This window comes from Ursus americanus, chromosome 10 (genome assembly GCF_024610735.1).
Source record: "Ursus americanus isolate L20-20 chromosome 10, mUrsAme1.1.p, whole genome shotgun sequence".
In the NCBI taxonomy this organism is placed as follows: Eukaryota; Metazoa; Chordata; class Mammalia; order Carnivora; family Ursidae; genus Ursus; species Ursus americanus.
Window position 1 is genome coordinate 24,968,059 of NC_142136.1, and position 10,216 is coordinate 24,978,274.

The window sequence follows — 10,216 nt, forward strand, 5'->3', positions numbered from 1 at the left end:
TATTCTCTGTTTCTGTGAGTTTTGCTATTTTAGATACCTCACATAAGTGAAATCACACGATATTTGACTGGCTTATTTCACTTAGTATATAATGTCTTCTATGTAAATCATGTCATTGCATCGGGCAAGATTCTCTCTCTCTCTTCTTAAGGCTGAATAATATTTTATTGCATGTTCATACCACATTTTCCTTCTTTTCACTTTGGTTGAGATAAAATGAACTGATAACATTAGTTATATGTGTTAGTTTAAGGTGTACAACATATGATTTGATATATGTATAATGATCACCACATTTTTAGTTTACATCTGTCACTTCACTTAAATTTCCTTGTGATTTGACTTTTAAGATTTACTCTCTTAGCAACTTTCAAATACATAATACAGTATTGCTAATTATAGTCACCATGCTGTATATCGTATCCTAAGAACTTATTTATCTTATAACTGGAAGTTTGTGCCTTTTGACAACCTTCACCCCCACCTCTGGAAACCACCATGTCTGTTTCTATGAGTTTGGCATTTTTTAGATTCCACATATAAATGAGATCAAATGGTATACGCCTTTTCCCATCTGACTTATTTCACTTAGCATAATACTCCCAAGGTCGATCCATGTTGTTGTAAGTGGCAGGATTTCCTTCTTTTTTATGGCTAAATAATATTTTTGAAATAAAATATATTTCATATCTTCTTTATGCATTTGTCTGCTGATGGGCACTTAGGTTGTTTCCAGGTCTTGGCTATTGTGAATAATGCCGCAATAAACATGGGGGTGCAGATAACACTCCGAGAATCTGATTTCAGTTCCTCTGCATATATACCTAGATACAGAATTGCTGGATCATATGGTAGTTTCCTTTCTTAATTTTTGTGGCATCTTCATATTGTTTTCCATGTGGCTGTACCAGTTCACATTGTCACCAGCAGTGCACAAGGGTTCCAGTTGCTTCACGTTCTTGGCAACGCTTGTTTTTGGGTTGTTGGGTTTTTTTTTGGGGGGGGGGGTTGCGGCTTTTTTTTTTTTTTTTGATAATATTTTTTCTAACAGGTGTGAGAAGATATCTCATGGTGGTTTTGATTTTCATTTCCTTGATTATTAGTAATGTTGAGCATCTTTCCATGTACTTATTTACTAGTTGTATGTCTTCTTTGGAGAAATGTCTGTTCAGAATATCATTTAACAGGCACATAGCCCAAGTACTTTGTTTACAGAGAATAATAAGGAAATTGGTAGTAATGCAATCATTGTTTCAGTTTTCCCCCAAACAGAAAATATTAAAAATAATAAACTGTTTCTGAATTAAACAACTAGAGAGAATAGGAGAAAATTATAGAGATATATTGAAGGATATTAAGTAATTTGTTAATTTCTTTTCTTATGAGCAGACTTCATTGCTCATACAACTAAAAGACAAAGTAGATAAAAACACCTATAAGTAAAAAACTCTCCTAGTTCATGCAGAAAGAGAAAGAGAGACTGAGAGACTTTACTATGAGGACAGATATATGCACGAGTGGCTATCTCTTTAACAGGAGGGTAGAAATTGGCCTGACACTTGTTGTTATAATTTATTTTGATAGCATAAGGAACAGAAGAAATCTTTTAAAGTTTACTTCCTATGTTTTCCCTGAGACTTATGAAAGCAACTGAAATGAAATGTGAAAGATATAAAAATTATGGTTAACACCTGGCACAGTGCTTCTGCACGATAGGCGCTTAGGCAAATGTATTGAATCTGCAAATATTTCTCCTTTAAAAATACAAATGTAAATAAATCCTTGATTGTTTTCATATTGCTAGTTTCATGAAAAAAAGAAATAAAATATAGCTTAGTGTGAAATAGGGATATGTTTACCTTTTTTCTGCAAAATACATGTCTATTTTATTTTCTGAATTATTTGCACTGTATAAAATATCTACTATTTCAATGACCATATTTGTATTTTTATCATTCTCATTTCATCATTTCCTTGTTACTTTAGCTTGGTAGAAGAGTAACTGCAGGGGGGATTTTATTTTTCTAAAATATACTTGTGGAAAATGATAACTTTAAAAGTGATTTAAACATGAACAAGTCATGAATAGGACTTTTTTACATTATTATTTTGTTCAGAATCATATGGTAGCACAAGTAAATTATAAGGTACACTCTATGAAATAAGTTCCTTGAAGAGCCATAGTACTATAATTAGCATTTAAAGTGCCAGAAAGAAAGGTGAGGATGAGGCAAAATATCTGAAGAGATAATGACTAATAATATTACCAAACTGATGAAGATATACATCCACAAATTCAAAGAGTTGTATAAATATTGAGCAACAAAATTCAAAATAAAACACTTACTCAGATGCATCATAACAAAATTGCTAGAAAGCAAAGGTGACAAAATCTTAAGGAATCTTGCAAAATAATAGAAATTACTTACTTTATTCTCAATGTTCTCCAAAAACCAATGGTTGCTAGAAATCAATAAAATAGTATATTCATAACCCTACATTAAAATAATTCCAACTTTACATTCTCTGTTAAGTAAAAATACCACTAAAAATGAGACAAAATAAAGACACTGTCAAATAAATAAGATAGAAGAGAATTTGCAGGCCTAATTTTTATTGAAGTGATTTTTCAAACAGAAAGCCACGTAATAAGGAAATTTGGAGATGCTGAGAGGAATGAAAACATTGAAAAGAGTAAATCTAATTGGAAATTACTGTGTAAATCACAAAACAGTAGAATTAAATATAGGTCAAAGTAACATAAATCAGGAGGGATGAATAAAGTTAATGTATTCTAATTTCTTTCATTTTTTATGAACATGTACAAGTATCAAGTGACATTAAATCTTGACAAGCAAGAACGCATGCCATAATCTATAGAATGACAGACAAAAATAGTAAAAGCCAGAATACTTAGTAATAGTGTGTGTTCCAGGAAGAGAGAAGGACAGCGAGAGAGAGAGAGAGAGAGAGAGAAAACACAAAATACCTACTCAGGGAATTGATGGCATCCTAATTTAACTCAACATCAAGTTCTGTCAGTAATCTTCATTTTAGATCTGTGGGAACCTTGGGCCACAAGTTTTAGACTGAAGCTAATATAGCTTATTTTGGTTTTTTGGTAACACTTTTTGGAATATTGTTGTGCTAAACAGATTTTTGTCCTCCTTTATTAAAAGTACTCAATAAAGAGAAGACTTTTTAAAACAAAAGCAAAGGGAGCTGCAGTATCCCCTCTGAGCAGGGAGCCCAGTGAGGGACTGGATCCCAGGACCCTGAGGATCATGACCTGAGCCAAAGGCAGACACTTAACCGACTAAGCCACCCGGACACCCGTACAGAAAACTTTTTAAGGCTACATTTCAATGGCTGATATTCAGAAAATAGCAAAACCAAAAAGATCCCATTTTCATATTAGAATTGTTTCTATGTTGAACAATTATTTGTGGGGGAAATGTGCATGTTCATTGGACTCTTCTTTCCCTCTTAGTTCCAATGGATTAAAAAATTAAAATACCCCATCAATGTAATGATACATGTAAATCTAACCTCTTATTAATACATGTATCTTGTAGTACATCCAGCTGGATAGCTTAATTCCTATAATGTATTAGCTATGGTAATAACACACAATTTAAACAACTTTTCTATGCTTTCATAAAATGAGGAAAAAAATAGTGCCTGGTTCATAGAATTTTAAGGAATGACCAGGTAATGCATCTGCAGTGCTTATCTAAGTACCCAGCAAGGGGCTTATCATATATTATAAATCCTCAATGATTGCTCATTTATTATTATTTTAAGCCTTATAAATGCCAACCTCTTCTCCCATCAGGTAGGCATTGGTTAATAACCAGTTATCAACTTACTGCCTCAGTGTGGCTTTCTTAAGTGTTCTTTTTAAAATGTTTTAATTCCTATTTACAATTTTATTAAACTTAGGAATGATGAGAAAATTCTTCACTGATTGTATACCTCTATTTTATTTACCAGTAAATTGAGAAAATGTATTCAGAGATAAGAAAGGTAGAATGGAATTAAAATGTGAATTTATATTGAGCAGTCACTGAAGAATTCTAATTTTCCTGAAAATGTTTCTCTCATTAAAGTATATACAGATAGTCAGAATTACAGTCTTATTTTTATGTGGTTTACAATCCTATCATCTCACCTAAGATCTTTGGTTAACCTGAATGCTACATAAAACTGGAAATGGCCCTCCAAAGCCTCGAACAAATATCACACAGAAAATAAGTTGCAAAATTATAATTAAAGCTGTGAAGTCTTTGGTCTTGTTTTCCACTCCAATGTACTTACTGCTTGAAATCGTGTGTGCTATCAGGCAATACTTAATTCTGAAAACTATTTTTCTGATACTACTGTACTTAAGAAGATAACATCTAATGGTCTCTATGTCAAATTGCTGGGGTTTTGTTTGTTTGTTTGTTTGTTTTTGGTTTTGGTGCATTTATATGTTCAGAAATACTCATATTTCAAGGTATTGAATTCAGCAGCAGTTTCTCATTGGAAATATAAAGAGTTGGAAAATAACAGCGAGTAAGATTTTCTGTTTCTAACCTGAAGATAAATTCCTTATTTTGAAGGTCTTTGCTTTGGATTTCAAATCTTTATCTTTTTAATTTAACCTATTATGAAGAAGATAAATATGCTATTAAAGTCCTATTAAAATAGCACATGTATAGCTCCAAGAGTCTGGCAATATGCTTGTTTTCCATTAAATGAATATAGATAGATCTTTCCAGATCTCTAGGGTTACTATGGATACCAAATAGGAAATATTATTTACAATAGCTTGATAATATAATTATATATAAAAAAAATCTCAATAGTCACTTAGACTAACTATAGTACTGCACTTTAAAGAAATATTTTAAGTTCTCAAAAACCCTATATTCCAGGACTAAATATAAATATTGGTAATAGGGAAAATAAACTAAAAAGTAAATCACTGGCTTTCAATCATTAATTTAATGTTAGTCTTGTCTTGATTGTATATTTAGTGCCTAGCTGATTATTTCATTTCTATGCTATGCTTTCTATAATAGGTTAATAGAATCTTTTGTTTCTATTGGACTTATCAGAAAGCCTGTAAATAGAAATAGTAATTTAATTTAGACATTAAATGTAAAGAATATTCATTTTTAATTGAAATGTGCAAGAAAGCATCCGTTTTCATAGTTTTTTCTTAAAAAACTTAAATAATATACTATGCATTGAAGGCATCCCAATGAATATGAATACAAATATATCAAATTTTGGTTTACCAAGTGATCTTTCTATATAAAGGCTTAATACTAGTACATCTTTGAAACAAAGTCACTATTTTTGTTTTTACTTTTTTTTTTTTTTAAGTAGGCTCCATGCTGGCATGAAGCCCAACATGGGGCTTGAACTCATGACCCCAAGATCAAAAACTGAGCTAAGATCAAGAGTCAGATGCTTATCCAACTGAGCCACCCAGGTGCCCCTGTTTTTACTTCTAATGGACTACTTATTCAGCTTATATTTTATCCTTTGTTTATTCATGTTGCATTTCCAGTGATATTCAGAGTGTAAGATATTGGATACATGTACATATTAAATGAATCTATAGACCTCCAAGGCTTTTACCCCAACAATGCTACCGAAACTATTCTTAGCAACACTTTTCACATTCTTAAATCAAACTAGTAGTTAAAAAGCTTTATTAAAATCACATAGCTTCTAAGAAGCCCAGTGTTCCAGAATGTCTACAATACTGTCAAACCTCTAAATAATTACAACTTTTCTCTAATAAAGATTTTATATGTCTTGGAAGTGGGATTAGATGTCATTCTTAGAGTGATGAGGAACAAATGAAAGTTCACAAACTATGATAATGTATGGCTAGGGCCAGGTAGACTTGTAAAGACCAAATTTAAATTATACAAATTACAGAAGATACAGATCTTTGTTATACAAGTAATGTATGTGATATAAAGAAACACAATACCTGGATTTTTTTGGAGATTGATTAGTACTTATTCAAAATATTAAGAGAAATAGAAGCTTTTGAGGTTGTTCAAGCATCTGACTATAAATATGAGGGTTATGATGTCACATACCTACCAACAGGATTCTGAAGAGAGGGCAGGTTTGTAGAAAGTGAAAGACCTGGTAGATTATGAAGATGATTTAATGTTATCTACTCAGAGAGAGAATGACAGCTTTATTTACTGTAGAAGTCTAGGAACTTTTAGAGTGACAAAAATGCTAAAGTAATTAAAATTACATTAGACTAAAATAGTTTGATTATGTTGATGGACATATAAATCATAATTTTGCAAAAACAAATATATACATTATTGAAGAACAGCATCAACAACAAACCTTTTTATATTGAGTACCTGAATATTAACAGGTAAACAAAATAATTATTCTTGGAACACATGCACATACATTAATCAATTTCTTAGCCATATTTGTCTTTAATGAGTGTTGTTATTTTTCTGAAGGGTATTTTTCTGTAAGTTGTTCTTTTATAAATGTTTTTTTTTCTTTTTTATAAAAATGTCAGCCAGCTTCCTTCAAGTTGCATTTTGTGGTCAGCAAATATGAAGTTTTCAACACTTTCAATTAACTTTTCTCCTTAGACCATAATATTTTAGTCATCTTTTTTCGGCTATAAATTTCATATGATAAAACTTCTAGTAAATAGTTCATTGATTTTTGACAAAATATACCATACATAATCCATACCACATTTATGATGCAGTAGATATTCATAATCTCAGAAAATTCCCTGGACCTCCTTTATTTATAAATTCTCTCACCCCTAATATCCTGACAACTGTTAATATGATTTTTATCTCCATAGAATAGACATGTGATGTCTTTCCATTTATTTGTGTCTTCTTTAATTTCTTTCATCCATGATTTGTAGTTTTCAGTATATAAATCTTTCAACTTTTTGGTTAAGCTATTCCTAAGTATTTTATTCTTTTTGAAGCTAATGTAAATGGGACTGTTTTCTTGATTTCCTTTCTGGAGAGTTTGTTGTTACTGTATAGAAATGCAACTGAATTTTGCATACTGATTTTGCATCCTGCAACTTTACTGATTTTGATGACTAGTTCTAAAAGTCTGTGTGTGCGTGTGTGTGTGTGTGTGTGTGTGTAGTCTTTAGGATTTTCTACATAAACAATCATGTTCACCTTCAAGCAGAGAAAATTTCACTTCTTCCTCTCCAATTTGGATGTCTTTATTTCTTTTTCTTATCTAATTATTTTGTCTAGGACTTGCAATACTATGGTGAATAGAAGTAATGAGAATAGTCATCTTGGCCTTGTTCTGAAACTCACAGGAAAAACTTTCGGTTTTATACCACTGAGTATGATGTCAGCTGTGGGCTTTTTATACAGTGTTTACTGTGTTGAGGTAAGTTTCTTCTACACCTAATTTATGAAGAGTTTTTAACATGAAAGGGTGTTGAATTTTGTCAAATGCATTTTCTGCATCTATTGAAATAATCATGTGATATTTGTCCTTTATTCTGTTAATGTAGTGTATCACATTGACAAGTAAGCTTACATCAAACTAAAAAGCTTCTGTATAGAAAAGGAAACAATCAACAAAAGAAAAAGGCAAACTACAACATAGAAACAGGTATTTGCAAAGCATGTATCTGATAAAGGGTTAATATCCTAAATATCTAAGGAAATTTCACAACTCAAGAGCAAAAAACAAAAGAGAAACAAATAATCTAATTAAAAATGGGCAAAGGAACTGAACAGATATTTCTCCAAAGAAGACATACAAACCATCAATAGGAATATGAAACAATACTCAGTATCATTAGTCATTAGGGAAATGCAATTAAAAGCCACCATGAGGTATCACTTCACACCTGTTAAGGTGGCTATTAAACAAAACAAAACAAAACATGTTGGTGAGGTTGTAGAGAAAGGGAACCCTTGGACACTGTTGATGGGAACTGAAATTGGTGTAGCCACTATGGAAAAAACTGGACGTTCCTCAAAAAATTAATACTAGAACTACCATAGATTCAGGAACCCCGCTTCTGGATAACAGCTGAAGGAATTGAGTTCAGGATTTCAAAAGGTATCTGCATCCCCATGATCATTGCAGTATTATTCACAATCATCAAGACATGGAAGCAACCTAAATGTACACCAACAGGTGACTGGATAAAGGAAATGTGGTACATACACACAATGCAATATTATTAAGACTTAATGAAGAAGTAAATCTTGCCTTTTGTGAGAATGCGGGTGAACCTGGAGAACATTATAGTAAGTAAAATAAATCACACATAGGACAAATACTACGAGACGCTACTTACATGAGGAATCTAAAATAGTCAAGCTTATGGAAGCACAGATTAGAATGGTGGTTGCCAAAAACTGGAGATGAGGGCAAGTGAAATAGGGAGGTAGTAAAGTCAAAGCGTGCAAAGTGTCAACTGTACAAAATGAATCAGTCCTAGAAATCTGTACAACATAGTATCTGTAGCTATTGGCACCATACTGTGTACTTAAAAATATACTGAGGGGGTATATACTCTGTTAAATGTTCTTACCCATCCCAGACCCAAACAATAATAAATAAGAGAGGGCAGAAGGAAACAGCTGAATGGGATGGATTATGTCATAGACTGTGGTGATAGGTTCCAACACATTAGGTTGTATACATTAAATACACACAGCTTTTTATATGTCAACTATTGCTCAATAATAAGAAATAATATGCTTACATGACAGAGTGATTTTTCTTTAGGACTATTAATTTTATGAAGAAACTTTTTAAAATAAGAATTAAAGCAATGGATAAATAGGGATAAATACTTTCTCTTTTTATATATTAACTCCAAAAGTACTAAAAATGAATTATAATTTCAAATTAAACTTTACTCTTTATATGTAGCATATTCATCAAATTTTACCAAAATGATTGTATAATATAGTATGTTCAGTTTTCTAAATAGTCATTAGAATACTACAATGGAATATTCAGAGAAAACCTAACACTAATATAAACCAAATATAACAGTGCATAGATGATAGGCTGTCTATTATTTGTTATTTATGGTAATCTAGATTTTGTTCAGCAACAAACTTTTTAAAAAATATTTTCATTTATTTATTTGAGAGAGAGAAAGAGAGAGGGCTCACAAACAGAAGGGGTGACAGAGGGTGAGGGAGAGGCAGGCTCCCCACTGAGCAAGAAGCCCATTGCGGGGGCTCCACCCCAGGACCCTGGGATCATGACCCAAGCCAAAGGCAGACGCTTAACCGATTGAGCCATCCAGGCGCCCCCAGCAACAAAATTCTATATGCAGCTCGCCTCCTACATGCATAAAACATTGAATATGTATCAGCCTGTAATGTGGGTTTCTAACAAAGAAGCAAATATTTGACCTACATATCAACTAAATACAAAATTTAGCTAGTGGCAACTTTTGTTTCTACATTGAGTGGAACTTCAATAACTTCTGCATTTTAAAAATCCGTAAAAATTGACTGTCACAGCAAAGAAAATTAAAGCAAATTATGGAAATTATTCTAAGCCTGGTGCTTGATATCATAAATAAGACAGTATTGTGTAATTTGTTACAGATATATTTTCAAGTTTATGAATGTTGACTGAGGGAATCTGCTCTTGCAACAGATATTATGACCTCTCTGTGGCTTATTCTGACCGCTAGTGTGCCACTTCTCCACATATCACATGAACCTTTTTTCTGTTTCTAGTTTCTTTCTAATACAAGCATTTATATGTTTTCTCCTTCTGCCACAAACACCTTCCTTCCTTAACCCTCCAACACCCCTGGACCACTCCCAAACCACTATTCACATTAGATGGAATCCTCTGGCTTTAATATGTATATCTAATAGTTTACTTATTTCTGAAAGCCTTTCCTGCTTCCTTAAACTGAATGCTTCATGGGTTCCATAGTCTTTGCCTGTATCAAGCACCATTATTTCTAAATACTTAATTGCTGACATGTTGGAGATAATAAATAATTATTATACAGAATTCAAGACAATATTGACACAAAAATAATACTTAATGCAGTCTTCCTTGAACAAAATACCATGGAAGGTTCACACATGGAAGGTTCTCTTTGTGTGTGTGTGTTTGTGTGTGTGTGTGTGTTTTAATTTTACTTTTAAGTAATGTCTACACCCAACATGAGGCTCAAATTCACAACCTCAAG